The sequence below is a fragment of the Bombina bombina genome, chromosome 12, assembly GCF_027579735.1.
Source record: "Bombina bombina isolate aBomBom1 chromosome 12, aBomBom1.pri, whole genome shotgun sequence".
Classification (NCBI taxonomy): Eukaryota; Metazoa; Chordata; class Amphibia; order Anura; family Bombinatoridae; genus Bombina; species Bombina bombina.
In genome coordinates, this window is record NC_069510.1 from 142,339,199 (window position 1) to 142,354,491 (window position 15,293).

Genomic DNA, 15,293 nt, shown 5'->3' on the forward strand with positions numbered 1-15,293 from the left:
ATGATGAAGAACCCTCAGAGGTGGACAGCTCAGTAGTACTAGACATCCGTTTACATTTAGATGTGGTAACTTTATCAAGGCATTTGGAACATAGTTCAGCAGGCTGATCTACTAGAACCTCCTCACAATAAACACAGGAATGAGACTTTGTTAAAGAGGGAGAACCATCTAACGTGTGAGAATCCTCCATAGCTTGCGCTTTTGTTCGGACTAGCTTCATTTACAAAAGGCACCTTTATACCTCCAATGGCCGGGGCACTCACCACCTCCTAGGACCCGGACTACAGAAACCGTTACGTCTCCTGCACCACAGACCAGCAGAGGAAGAGAGATACCCGGTCACATGGAGTGCCTGGCAGGACCGCCTCTGCACTAAGGAAAAAACGCGCCAAAAATGGCCATGCAATATTCCCGCAAGTAACCTGAAAGTTCCATACATTGACAGAGCCTCATTTCGCACATAACTCAGCAATGACACAATAAACAATATCATGTATAAACCCCCCCCTGTTCAATAATCCCCTTTCCAGGAATATTAACCCTTAATTCTTTAAAGATAAAAAGGCGTCACACTGTGACCCTGTTTTCCATGTTATCAGTATTAATAAAAAATGAAACGATCTTACCAGAATCTATGCCGTGGAACAGGAACACGTCCCTTCAAGTGTGACAGGTTAGTAGCCTCGCTCCTGACATGGACTTGAGTGTAGATAGCAGGCAGCGAAACTCTGATAGCTTGTGGAGCTGTTAATATGAGTCGGAATGGTTTCGCAGAAAGACTCTCCTTGCATCTCTGGAGTCTAACTTTCGCCCCCAGGCTCTCACTGAGAGGCTGACAAGACTACTTAAAACTCCAGTCCCAATGCGAAGAGTACTACCCTTCATAAGAGACTACTCCATGTGAAGAATGACTGGGGGATGAGGGAAGTGGGGGAGGTATTTAAGCCTTTGGCTGGGATGTCTTTGCCTCCTCCTGGAGGCTATGTTCTTAATTCCCAACAGTAATGAATGAAGCCGTGGACTCTCCTCCCCTTTAGATGGAAATAGTAGGTTGTTAACAAAAATACCTAACACTGCGCCTCTAAAATATATCTAATAGTGACTGGAGTAAGCAGCTCCTCATATGGCAGCCCACAATAACTAAATGTATGCAATGCCTACATATTGGGCTAGTTAACGAGTGGCACGCTAACTGTTGTGAGCGAGCGATAAGGGGTTTATTGCAGAACTTTGCGCATTAGAAGTAGCACACGTATCACAAGTTAAATGCGTTCATTTCAGCGAAATTGCATTTAACACGCAACTTCAGAGCTCTGGTAAACTGTTACGTGGCATAAAACACATAGAAAATACATTTAAAATTGCAGTTACACTCATAATAACATAAATTATGCTTACCTGATCATTTCCTTTTCTTCCATTGGAAAGAGTCCAGAGCTGCATTCATTACTTTTGGGAAATAAGAACCTGGCCACCAGGAGAAGGCAAAGACACCCCAGCCAAAGGCTTAAATACTTCTCACACTTCCCTCATCTCCCAGTCATTCTGCCGAGGAACAAGGAAAAGTAGAAGAAATATCAGGGTGAAAAAAATGTGCCAGAAGAATAAAAAGATACACCACGTAGAAAAAGGGTGGGGAGCTGTGGACTCTTTCCAACGGAAGAGAAGGAAATTATCAGGTAAGCATAATTTATGTTTTTCTTCCTAATTGTAAAGAGTCCACAGCTGCATTCATTACTTTTGGGAAAACAATAACCAAGCTAAAGAGGACACTGAATGCCAAAACGGGAGGGTACAATAGGCGGCACATTCTGAGGGCACCAAGCCAGAAAACACTACCCAACAAAAACCCCGCTTTGTCCGAAGCCGAGAAAACTTTGAAAAGGAAAGGCCCCAAGGGCAATGACCCGCAGATAGTCCAGAAGCTTAACTAGAGACCGCAAAATTGGACTCAACTGAGCCAACAGACCTCCAGGAGACACCGTCACCCAACAGGCGGTCCCTCACCAAGGGATAAGGCAAATAAGACCCAAAGGGGAATCGAAAGATCACCACAAAATCCATAAAAGGAAAACTCCCAATAGCGAGCCCAGCTCACAAAGACCCAAATGGATCCTGATAGACAAGGGGAGGCTACGCCCAGACCAAGCAGAAACCAGAGGTTTAGGACCGGGCCTCGAAACAAAACAACATTGTGCAAAAGCATCGAAAGACAACTGAAGACAGAGTACTCACATTGTCAGAACTAAGAATAGTATAGTATTCAGACAAAAAAGAACTTGCGACAGACCCAGACAAAAAACCCTGAGTCAAGAACACAAATTCATCATTAGGATGACACAGAAGAATACTCGTTAAGAAGTTAAGAAGTAAAAAGAGGCCAGCAAGAGAAAAGATTGCAAAAGGAGAACTCAAAGACAGAGGGCACACTTTCAGGAAATCAAAGCCGCTAGACCTACATACAGGGCTCTAAAAGGGGAAGCACATAACCTCAACGAGACCCACTGCAACCCCAAGAGAGAGAGAGGTTACACCCAGAAAGCGAAGGTGAATGGTAACCCAGGACCCTCAGCTTCTAAACCCAGGGGGCTAACTACAATGCAAACCTAGATCCTGAAGATGACAACGCATCTCAGAACCCACTCCCAACCGGGCCAGCCCAAGCATCGGCAGGTCTTGAAAACAGAACAGAATAACCCCAACGCCAGATCAAAAACGAGCAGAAGAATGGCCACAGCCATCCCAACAGAGCATGGGTGCAAATCTGACTCCTTAGAAACAGACGACCGTAGACCAAAAGGAATCTAACAAAAGGCCCACCATAGTCTTGACACGGAGCCAGCAAGACTCCAGATGGAACGGAACAACCCAGAGAAAAACACCCCTCTCTGAAAGGTTAACTCTCAGTTCCAACCTCCTGAATAAAAGAGAATCCCTAGAAAAAGGACCACACCTCCATACGAAGGAGAATAAGCCCCCCACCATATGAAAAGGGATGGGGCCAAAAAGGCAGAGCACCTGCCCACAAGACACAAAGCCACAGGCTAAAGGAGAGATCAATCTCCAACGCAGATGAACTTGGAAGGAATCCCCCTAAGGAATAAGCTTGCTAACACACATCCAATGGGCAATAGTTGCAGCAGAGACACTGCAAGCCCATTCATCTGCAGAGCAGTGAATCCATAAGGTTCGAAATAGCAAGCTGACCAAGGGAAACCGACTATAAAGGCGTAAGACCACCCCAAAGAGCATCAGCACTCAGACAACCTGGCCAACCGTGACCAGGTTAATTAGTCCAAGTAAAAGGACATAGCACAAGTTCCCAGGAACTGGGGCACCCCGAACCAGCCCTAGAGCCAAAAAGTCTGGCTACAACTCCACAAAGGAAAACACTGGAGTGAAGCCTCAGCCACTGGAAGCACCAGGGAGAAAACAGATCTGAGCCCCCAATTGTTTAAACAAACAATATCTAAGAACTTAACACAAACCACAGGGTGATATCAATGCAATATCCAGATCAACCCAGATAATGAGATAACTTGCAAGTCCCGACCCAAGGAAGAGACCACCCCTTGCCAAAGTCCAATGCTCCAAAGGAACTAAGGCGTTAAAAGTTGTACATCGATACTAGAGCCCATAGACTCTCAAACAGCCGCAGGACAACAAGCAAGAGGATACCCAGAGTCCAAAATCACTCTAGCAAAGGCTGGTCTCCGCATCACCTCCATACAATCAGAGGATCATAGAGAGAAAAGGACGCACAGCATCCCTAGCTCCGAGCAGAGCCCAAGGAGACCACGCCCATTACCCCTAACAGGGAACGACCATATCTCGGAGGGGAACCCAGGTCCCTAAAAGGAGACCCAACTGACATTGAGACAACAGAGGAAGAACAAAAGGTCTCATAAAAAACAGCTAGACAGTACACAGTCAATATGCAAAAGCTGCAGCTGGTCACATTCTGCAACCCATCCGCTGCAAGGCAGCTGAACTACCCAATAAACTACTAGCTCCTGAGAACTAAGTCTAGAAGGAAAATTCCCAGGGCCTCAAAAGAGAAAAAGTAAATTTATGCTTATTTGATAAATTGATTTCTTCTATGATACGACAAGTCCACGGATTCATCCTTTACTTGTGGGATATTATCCTCCTGCTAACAGGAAGTGGCAAAGAGCACCACAGCAGAGCTGTCTATATAGCTCCTCCCTTGACTCCACCCCCCAGTCATTCGACCGAAGGTATAGGAAAAAAAAAAGGAGAAACTAAAAGGTGCAGAGGTGACTGAAGTTTTAAATCAAAAAATATAATCTGTCTTAAATTGACATGGCGGTCCGTGGACTCGTCGTATCATAGAAGAAATCAATTTATCAGGTAAGCATAAATTTACTTTTCTTCTATAAGATGCGACGAGTCCACGGATTCATCCTTTACTTGTGAGATACAATACCAAAGCTACAGGACACGGATGAACGGGAGGGACAAGACAGATGCCTAAACAGAAGGCACCACTGTTTGAAGAACTTTTCTCCCAAAAATAGCCTCCGAAGAAGCAAAAGTATCAAATTTGGAAAATTTGGAAAATGTATTTAGTGAATACCAAGTCGCAGCCTTACAAATCTGTTCAACAGAAGCATCATTTTTAAAAGCCCATGTGGAAGCCACCGCTCTAGTAGAGTGAGCTGTAATCCTTTCAGGAGCACGAACCACGTCCAAGTTGTGTAATAGACGCTCCTTCTTAGAAGAAGGATTAGGACACAGAGAAGGAACAACAATTTCCTGATTAATATTCTTATTAGTAACAACCTTAGGAAGGAATCCAGGTTTGGTACGCAAAACCACCTTATCAGAATGGAAAACAAGGTAAGGCGAGTCGCATTGCAATGCAGATAGTTCAGAAACTCTTCGAGCCGAAGAGATAGCAACTAAAAACAGAACTTTCCAAGATAGAAGCTTAATATCTATGGAATGCATAGGTTCAAACGGAACCCCTTGAAGAACCTTAAGAACTAAATTCAAACTCCATGGCGGAGCAACAGGTTTAAACACAGGCTTAATTCTAACCAAGCCTGACAAAACGACTGAACGTCTGGAACATCTGCCAGATGTTTGTGCAGCAAAATTGACAAAGCAGATATCTGTCTCTTTAAGGAACTAGCAGATAACTCCTTCTCCAATCCTTCTTGGAGAATGGACAAAATCCTAGGAATCCTAATCTTACTCCATGAGTAGCCTTTGGATTCGCATCAATGAAGATATTTACGCCATATATTATGGTAAATTTTCCTAGTGACAGGCTTTCGAGCCTGAATCAAGGTATCTATGACCGACTCAGAGAATCCCCGCTTAGATAAAATCAAGCGTTCAATCTCCAGGCAGTCAGCCGCAGAAAAACTAGATTTGGATGCTGGAACGGACTTTGAATGAAAAGTTCCTGTCTCAGCGGCAGTGTCCACGGTGGTAGGAATGACATTTTCATTTCCACCAGGTCTGCATACCAAGTCCTGCGTGGTCACGCAGGTGCTATCAAAATCACCAAAGCCCTCTCCTGTTTGATTCTGGCAATCAGACGAGGGAGGAGAGGAAATGGTGGAAACACATAAGCCAGGTTGAACGACCAAGGTACTGCTAGAGCATCTATCAGTACTGCTTGGGGATCCCTTGATCTGGACCCGTAACAATGAAGATTGGCATTCTGACGAGATGCCATCAGATCCAATTCTAGTGTGCCCCATTGATGAATCAATTGTGCGAACACCTCCGGAAGGAGCTCCCACTCCCCCGGATGAAAAGTCTGACGACTTAGAAAATCCGCTTCCCAGTTCTCCATTCATGGAATATAGATTGCTGACAGATGGCAAGAGTTAGTCTCTGCCCATCTAATTATTTTGGAAACCTCTATCATCGCTAGAGAACTCTTTGTTCCCCCTTGATGATTGATATATGCTACAGTCGTGATATTGTCCAACTGGAATCTTATGAATTTGGCCGAAGCCAGCTGAGGCCACGCCTGAAGCGTGTTGAATATCGCTCTCAGTTCTAGAATATTTATTGGAAGGAGAGCCTCCTCCTGAGTCCACAAACCCTGTGCCTTCAGGGAGTTCCAGACTGCACCCCAGCCCAATAGGCTGGCGTCCGTCGTCACTATGACCCATGCTGGCCTGCGGAAACACATTCCCTGGGACAGATGATCCTGTGGCAACCAGCAAAGAAGAGTGTCTCTGGTCTCTTGATCCAGATTTATCTGAGGAGATAAATTTGCATAGTCCCCATTCCACTGTCTGAGCATGCAGAGTTGCAGTGGTCTGAGATGCAAGCGAGCAAACGGAACTATGTCCATTGCCGCTACCATTAGTCCAATTACCTCCATACACTGAGCCACTGACGGCAGAGGAATGGAATGAAGAGCTCGGCAGGTGGTTAAGATCTTTGATTTTCTGACCTCCGTCAGAAAAATGTTCATGTCTACTGAGTCTATCAGAGTTCCCAGGAATGGAACTTTTGTGCGAGGGATAAGTGAACTCTTCTTTATGTTCACCTTCCATCCGTGAGATCTTAGAAAAGCCAACATGATGTCCATGTGAGATTTGGCTAGTTGGTAAGTTGACACCTGAATTAAGATATCGTCCAGATAAGGCACCACTGCTATGCCTTAGAACCGCCAAAAGGGACCCTAGCACCTTTGTGAAAATTCTGGGAGCTGTGGCCAACCCGAAAGGAAGAGCCACAAACTGGTAATGCTTGTCCAGGAAGGCGAACCTGAGGAACTGGTGATGATCTTTGTGGATAGGAATGTGAAGATACGCATCCTTCAATTCCACGGTGGTCATATATTGACCCTCCTGGATCATTGGTAAAATAGTCTGAATGGTCTCCATCTTGAAGGATGGAACTCTTAGAAATTTGTTTAGGATCTTGAGATCTAAAATTGGTCTGAAGGTTCCCTCTTTTTTGGGAACCACGAACAGATTGGAGTAAAACCCCTGCCCCTGTTCTGCTTTTGGAACTGGGCAGGTGACCCCCATAGTACACATGTCTTCTACACAGCGTAAGAACGCCTCTCTTTTTGTCTGGTTTACAGACAAGAGTGAAAGATGAAATCTCCCCCTTGGAGGAGAATCTCTGAAGTCCAGAAGATACCCCTGGGTAACGATTTCTAAAGCCCAGGAATCCTGAACGTCTCTTGCCCAAGCCTGAGCAAAGAGAGAAAGTCTGCCCCCTACTAGATCCGGTTGCAGATCGGGTGCCGCCTCTTCATGCTGTCTTGGTAGCAGCAGCGGGCTTCTTGGCCTGTTTGTCTTTATTCCAAGTCTGGTTAGGTCTCCAGACTGACTTGGATTGCGCAAAATTCCCCTCCTGCTTTGTGGCAGGGGAAGAGGTAGAGGGACCACCTTTGAAGTTTAGAAAGGAACAAAAATTATATTGTTTGGTCCTCATCTTAGTTGTCTTATCCTGAGGAAGGGCATTGCCTTTTCCTCCAGTGATGTCAGAAATGATCAACTTTAGTTCAGGCCCGAATAGGGTCTTACCCTTGAAAGGAATAGCTAAAAGCTTAGATTTTGATGACACATCAGCAGACCAGGATTTAAGCCATAACGCTCTACACACCAAAATGGCAAAACCTGAATTCCTTGCCGCTAATTTAGCCAGTTGAAAAGCGGCATCTGTAATAAAAGAATTAGCTAGCTTAAGAGCCCTAATTCTATCCAGAATATCATCTAATGGGGTCTCAACCTTAAGAGCCTCCTCTAGAGCCTCGAATCAAAGAGCAGCTGCATTAGTTACAGGAACAATGCACGCTATAGGTAGCAGAAGAAAACCATGATGAATAAATATTTTCTTTAGAAGACCCTCTAATTTTTTATCCATAGGATCTTTGAAAGCACAACTGTCCTCAATAGGTATAGTTGTACACTTAGCCAAGCCAGAAATAGCTCCCTCCACCTTAGGGACCATCCGCCACGAATGCCGAATGGTGTCAGATATGGGAAACATTTTCTTAAAAGTAGGAGGGGGAGAGAATGGAATGCCTGGTCTATCCCACTCCTTAGTAACAATGTCCAAAATCCTCTTAGGGACCGGAAAAACATTAGTGTAAGCAGGAACCTCTAGAAATTTATCCATTTTACACAATTTCTCTGGTGGAATTGCAATAGGGTCACAATCATCCAGAGTCACTAAAACCTCCCTGAGCAACAAGCGGAAGTGTTCTAGCTTAAACTTAAAAGCCATCATATCTGAGTCTGTTTGAGGGAACAGCTTTCCTGAATCAGAAAGCTCTCCCTCAGACAGCAAATCCCTCACCGCCAACTCAGAACATTGTGAGGGTATATCGGAGATGGCTAATAAAGCGTCAGAGGGCTCAGCATTTACTCTCATACCGGACCTACTACGCTTCCCCTGCAACCCAGGCAGTTTAGATAATACCTCTGTGAGGGTAGTAGACATAACTGCGGCCATATCTCGCAGGGTAAAAGAATTAGACGCGCTAGAAGTACTTGTCATCGATTGTGCGGGGGTTAAAGGTTGTGACACTTGGGGAGAATTAGATGGCATACCCTGATTCTCTTCTGACTGAGAATCATCCTGTGACATACTTTTATCAGCTAAAATATGTTCTTTGCAATTTAAGGCCCTTTCAGTGCATGAGGGACACATTTTAAGTGGGGGTTCCACAATGGCTTCTGAACACATGGAACATTGGCTTTCCTCAATGCCAGACATGTTAAACAGGCTAGTAATGACCACAAACGTGATTGAAAACAGAATTTATGCTTACCTGATAAATTACTTTCTCTTGCGGTGTATCCAGTCCACGGATTCATCCTTTACTTGTGGGATATTCTCATTCCCTACAGGAAGTAGCAAAGAGAGCACACAGCAAAGCTGTCCATATAGCTCCCCCTCTAGCTCCACCCCCCAGTCATTCAACCAAAGGTTAGGAAGAAAAAGGAGAAACCATAGGGTGCAGTGGTGACTGTAGTTTAAACAAAAAATTTTTTTACCTGACTTAAATGCCAGGGCGGGCCGTGGACTGGATACACCACAAGAGAAAGTAATTTATCAGGTAAGAATAAATTCTGTTTTCTCTTGCAAGGTGTATCCAGTCCACGGATTCATCCTTACTTGTGGGATACCAATACCAAAGCTTTAGGACACGGATGAAGGGAGGGAACAAGACAGGTACCTTAAACGGAAGGCACCACTGCTTGCAAAACCTTTCTCCCAAAAATAGCCTCAGAAGAAGCAAAAGTATCAAATTTGTAAAATTTGGCAAAAGTATGCAGTGAAGACCAAGTCGCTGCCTTACAAATCTGTTCAACAGAAGCCTCATTTTTGAAAGCCAATGTGGAAGCCACTGCTCTGGTAGAATGAGCTGTAATTCTTTTAGGAGGCTGCTGGCCAGCAGTCTCATAGGCCAAACGGATGATGCTTTTCAGCCAAAAGGAAAGAGAGGTAGCAGTCACTTTCTGACCTCTCCTCTTACCAGAATAGATAACAAACAAGGAAGATGTTTGTCTGAAATCATTAGTTGCTTGTAAATAAAACTTTAAAGCACGAACTACATCAAGATTGTGTAATAGACGTTCCTTCTTCGAAGATGAATTAGGACACAGAGAAGGAACAACTATTTCCTGGTTAATATTCTTGTTAGAAACAACTTTAGGAAGAAAACCAGGCTTGGTACGCAAAACTACCTTATCTGCGTGGAACACCAGGTAAGGTGAATCACACTGTAAGGCAGATAATTCTGAAACTTTTTGAGTAGAAGAGATAGCTATCAAAAACAAAACTTTCCAAGATAACAACTTAATGTCTATGGAATGTAAAGGTTCAAACGGAACCCCTTGAAGAACTGAAAGAACTAGATTCAAACTCCATAGCGGAGCCACAGGTTTATAGACAGGCTTGATTCTGACTAAAGCCTGAGCAAACGCTTGAACGTCTGGTACCTCTGCCAGACGCTTGTGTAACAGGATAGACAAAGCAGATATTTGTCCTTTTAAGGAACTAGCTGACAATCCTTTCTCCAGTCCTTCTTGGAGAAAGGACAATATCCTGGGAATCCTAATCTTACTCCATGAGTAACCCTTGGATTCACACCAACAAAGATATTTCTGCCATATCTTATGGTATATTTTCCTGGTGACAGGCTTTCTAGCCTGAATCAGAGTATCTATAACTGACTCAGAGAAACCACACTTTGATAGAATTAAGCGTTCAATCTCCAAGCAGTCAGACGTAGAGAAACTAAATTTGGATGCTTGAACGGACCCAGTATTAGAAGATCCTGCCTCATTGGCAGTGTCCATGGTGGGACAGATGACATGTCCACTAGGTCTGCATACCAAGTCCTGCGTGGCCACACAGGCGCTATCAGAATCACCAAAGCCTTCTCCTGCTTGATTCTGGCAACCAGACGCGGGAGGAGAGGAAACGGTGGAAAAACATAAGCCAGATTGAAGGACCAAGGCGCTGCTAGAGCATCTATCAATACCGCCTTGGGATCCCGGGACCTTGACCCGTAGAGAGGAAGTTTGGTGTTCTGACGGGACGCCATCAGATTCAACTCTGGGGTGCCCCATAGCTGAGTCAGCTGGGCAAATACCTCCGGGTGGAGTTCCCACTCCCCCGGGTGAAAAGTCTGACGACTTAGAAAATCCGCCTCCCAGTTGTCTACTCCTGGGATGTGAATTGCTGAGAGATGGCAGGAGTGATCCTCCGCCCACCTGATTATTTTGGTTACTTCCGTCATCGCTAGGGAACTCTTTGTTCCCCCCTGATGATTGACGTAAGCTACAGTCGTGATGTTGTCCGACTGAAATCTGATGAATTTGGCCGCCGCTAGTTGAGGCCATGCCTGCAGAGCGTTGAATATCGCCCTCAGTTCCAGAATGTTTATCGGGAGAAGAGTTTCTTTCCGAGGCCATAAGCCCTGAGCTTTCAGGGAGTCCCAGACCGCACCCCAGCCTAACAGACTGGCGTTGGTCGTTACAATGATCCACTCTGGCCTGCGGAAACATATTCCTTGAGACAGGTGATCCTGAGACAACCACCAGAGAAGAGAATCTCTGGTCTCCTGATCCAACTGAATTTGAGGAGACACATCTGCATAATCCCCATTCCACTGTTTGAGCATGCATAGTTGCAGTGGTCTGAGGTGTATCCGAGCAAAAGGGGCTATGTCCATTGCCGCAACCATTAGTCCGATTGTCTCCATGCACTGAGCCACAGATGGCCGAGGAATGGAATAAAGAGCTCAGCAAGTAGTTAAGAGTTTTAGCTTTCTGACCTCCGTCAGAAATATTTTCATTTCTACCGAGTCTATCAGGGTTCCTAGGAATGGAACTCTTGTGAGGGGGGAGAGAGAACTCTTTTTGATGTTCACCTTCCACCCGTGAGACCTCAGAAAGGCCAATACAATCTCTGTGTGAGACTTGGTTCTTTGGAAAATTGACGCCTGAATTAAGATTTTGTCATCTAGGTGAGGCGCCACTGCTATGCCCTGCGGTCTTAGAACCACCAGGAGGGACCCTAGCACCTTCTGGGAGCAGTGGTCAACCCGAAAGGAAGAGCCACAAACTGAAAATGCTTGTCCAGAAAGGCGAACCTGAGAAACTGGTGATGATCTTTGTGGATAGGAATGTGCAGATACGCATCCTTTAGATCCACGGTAGTCATATATTGACCCTCCTGGATCATTGGTAAGATTGTCCGAATGGTCTCCATCTTGAATGATGGGACTCTGAGGAATTTGTTTAGAATTTTGAGATCCAGGATTGGTCTGAAAGTTCCTTCTTTTTTGGGAACCACAAACAGGTTTGAGTAAAACCCCAGTCCTTGTTCTGCAATTGGAACTGGGAGGATCACTCCCATTGTATGTAGATCTTCTACACAGCGTAAAAACGCCTCTTTCTTTGTCTGATCTGTAGACAGACGAGAAATGTGGAACCTTCCCCTTGGAGGATCCTGATCTTGAGAAAGGCACAACGCCGAAACGCGTAGAAACCTGATCACTTGAAGTGAGAAGTGAGCCAAACAACTTAGCTCCAGAGGAGGACTTTGTCGGCTGTGATAACAGCGAGGAGACCGGTGAAAGCAAAGACCGAGTCTGGGTTAAATACTCACAAAGACAGAAGCAAGCTGTGGATCGGAGCTCACGAAATCACTACCAAGGCCCGCTACTGGGAAAGCAGCAATTCGAGGAGATAATTACTAACACCGCTGGTAAACGGAGGCTAAGGGATCTAGCACTCCACCGGCTTTTTCTGTATAGCAGAAGGAAGACGTCAACAGTGCACTGTTCGAAGGAAGGAATCCCTACACCCAGCGAGAAACCGTATGTAACTTACCTCTGGTCAAATAACAGAGACGCTGAAACTTAAGAACTAACAATACAGCAATCTTTCATAGGCTACATTTGTCACATTTGTTTCAATATACGATATTTTTGACGGAGGGATAGCAACCCCTGTTTGCCAGAATATGAGCCTATAAGGAACTGTTAAATACTTGCTTAACCCTTGAATACCTGTGCAGTATATATGCTGATTTAACGGATACCAGACACATGGTGCATGTATTAATTTTTGCATTTACATATGTTTTTTAATTGCCAGTCCTATGTTTAGAGGTACATGAATCCCCACTTTTAATTTTGTTTTTATCTTGCAATTATCTTGGAAATTATACCCGCTCATTTGTACTACTTTATTTTCAGTTTTTTACAGCTTTTTTGTTTATGGAACAACACCGGTGTTTTACAATTGTATAATATACAGTGTTTTAACATGTGAATAGATCGCTATATGTGAATAGACCGCTATATCGATCTCATATATATATAAAAATCTTTATTCAATAAATATTCATTTGTATTGTGGAACTTGAGTTTAGAAACTCCTGGAGGGACTTCACCTACTTTTCCACCTAAACATAGCTTATGTATAGTGAGAACACTATTGGACCCACAGGGAGACTAAATTTACATTCATACCACTAATAGTCAGAACTGCATTAATTTGCGCCACCTATTTTTTTGATCTAAGTAAATAGTACAAACCGGTACCATTTAAAATAACAAACTTTTGATTGAAGATAATAAAACTACAATTCTAACACCACATTCACTTTACACTCCCGAGAGAGACCCTAGTGCTTAGAGCCAGCAAAGAGAATGACTGGGGGGTGGAGCTAGAGGGGGAGCTATATGGACAGCTTTGCTGTGTGCTCTCTTTGCTACTTCCTGTAGGGAATGAGAATATCCCACAAGTAAAGGATGAATACGTGGACTGGATACACCTTGCAAGAGAAAACACTTTATTTAGTGAAAAAATAATCTGAAAAAACGGTACTGCGCCTTTAAGAGAAAAAAAGCATACAATTTTTCCAAAACGGCTTTAAAACAATAAAATTATTCCAATTTTATGCTAAAAGCATCCTAACTTTGCAGCTAAGTTTGCCCCACAAGGAAAGGAACACTTAACCCTTAACAGAAAAAACGGAAAATTATAAAATGTTTATTTCAATAAAAAGCACCCCCTGCACCTTGCCACAGCCCTGTTGTGGAGCCTACCTGCCCTCAGGGGTCTGTAAAACCGAGTTAAACCTTCGATTTGGCCCAATACAGCTCACAAAGGCCCACCGGAGTTGGAGCTTACTGCTTGCTTGAGAAAAACAACTGCGCAACTGAGGCGCGAAAATAGGCCCTGGCCATCTCACTCGATGTCTACAGCCCAAATTAACCACACCAGAGCGGTTTAAAACTAGCCATTTGGGTTCATAAACCCAAAGATGAAACCATGTGTACCCTCTCAATAAAGCATAAAAACGTTATATGCACTCCCAGTCATGTAAACGTTTGCCCACAAACATTCAAACCTCAGTGTCCACCATTTTTGTAAAGCCCATATATGCAAGCTCAGTAATACCCCTCTTATATATTTTAGGATTACTGTTTACCCTCTCCCTCCTGGGGATACTGTCAGCCAAATCTGAAATAACACAGTCACTCCAGAAAAAAATGACTGAACATACCTCACTGCTTAAAGCATGAAAAACGTTCCTCACACTGAAGTTTCTTAAGTACTCCTCAGCCATTCTGTGGGAACTGCTCTGGATCTTAGTAACAACTGCTAAGATCATCAGCCTCCAGGCAGAAGTCTTCATCCATCTGCTGCCTGAGGGGAAATAGTACACACCGGTACCATTTAAAATAAAAAACTCTTGCTTGAAGAACATAAAAACTAACATTTTATCACCTCTTTCACTTTACCGTTCCTATTACTTAGAGTAGGCAAAGAGAATGACTGGGGGGTGGAATCAAGGGAGGAGCTATATAGACAGCTCTGCTGTGGTGCTCTTTGCCACTTCCTGTTAGCAGGAGGATAATATCCCACAAGTAAAGGATGAATCCGTGGACTCGTATCTTATAGAAGAAAAAGGCCAAACCACCCAACACGGCGGCAAGAGGGTGCAAGCTCACCAACCCTCCACTACATGGGAAGGAGCTCTAGTGTCTGACAACCACAGACACAAGAGACAGAGACGCAGCGGAACTCCACTGACCCAGTCATCCAAATTGAAGGCTATAAGGACTGAGACAATCCTTCCTGCCTCACAGACCCACCGGTCCTCTATAATGCTTAGTTGAACACAGAGGATAACATGAGCACTCAGCTCCTCTACCGGACCAGCCAAGCAGAGCCGCGTGTCTGAACATCTACTAGACAGAACTGAACCCAAACAGGACCAGCCTGCAATCCGGGCCCTAACCGTCAAGCCGCATAAATCCTCCCTCAGAGGGGAAGAAGGGAAACAGACAGGACATCCTATCGGATGAAAATAAAATACAAGGCAACCAGTAGGTTAACGCCCAAAAAGAAACAGGCCTACAGCAGGACCAGCCAAACGATCTTCCAAAAAAACTGGAAAAGATCTCAAAACATGGACAATCAGGAGATTACATCATCTCCACATGTCTAATGAGGTGCACCATTCGAAGAGCAGACTGAATATTCCCGTATCCAATAAGGATAGGGTCGTTAAATAACTGAAAAAACATGTCCGAGTAACACGTGAAGGCGCACAATTCTGTAACGAAAGGCACAACACTCAAGGACAGTCGCACCCGCAAGGAACTGTACAGTCCAAGGTGGAATACCCGGGACAACTGGAGCAGGGAAGGTAAGGCACCATCCGGTCCTCAAACTCTATTCAATTTAGGCAATAAAAATTCATCAGACAATATGACCTCTGGAACCCCTGAATTCTCCAAAAACTTCTGTTAGAAGAAG

General features: G+C 44.4%; 1 protein-coding gene across 1 annotated transcript in view; it reads right to left on the reverse strand.

The window, feature by feature from the left end:
- The window catches only part of PAPPA (pappalysin 1), a 1,503,354-nt gene that overhangs the window by 1,062,382 nt on the left and 425,679 nt on the right, over positions 1 to 15,293 (reverse strand). The window lies entirely within an intron of this gene.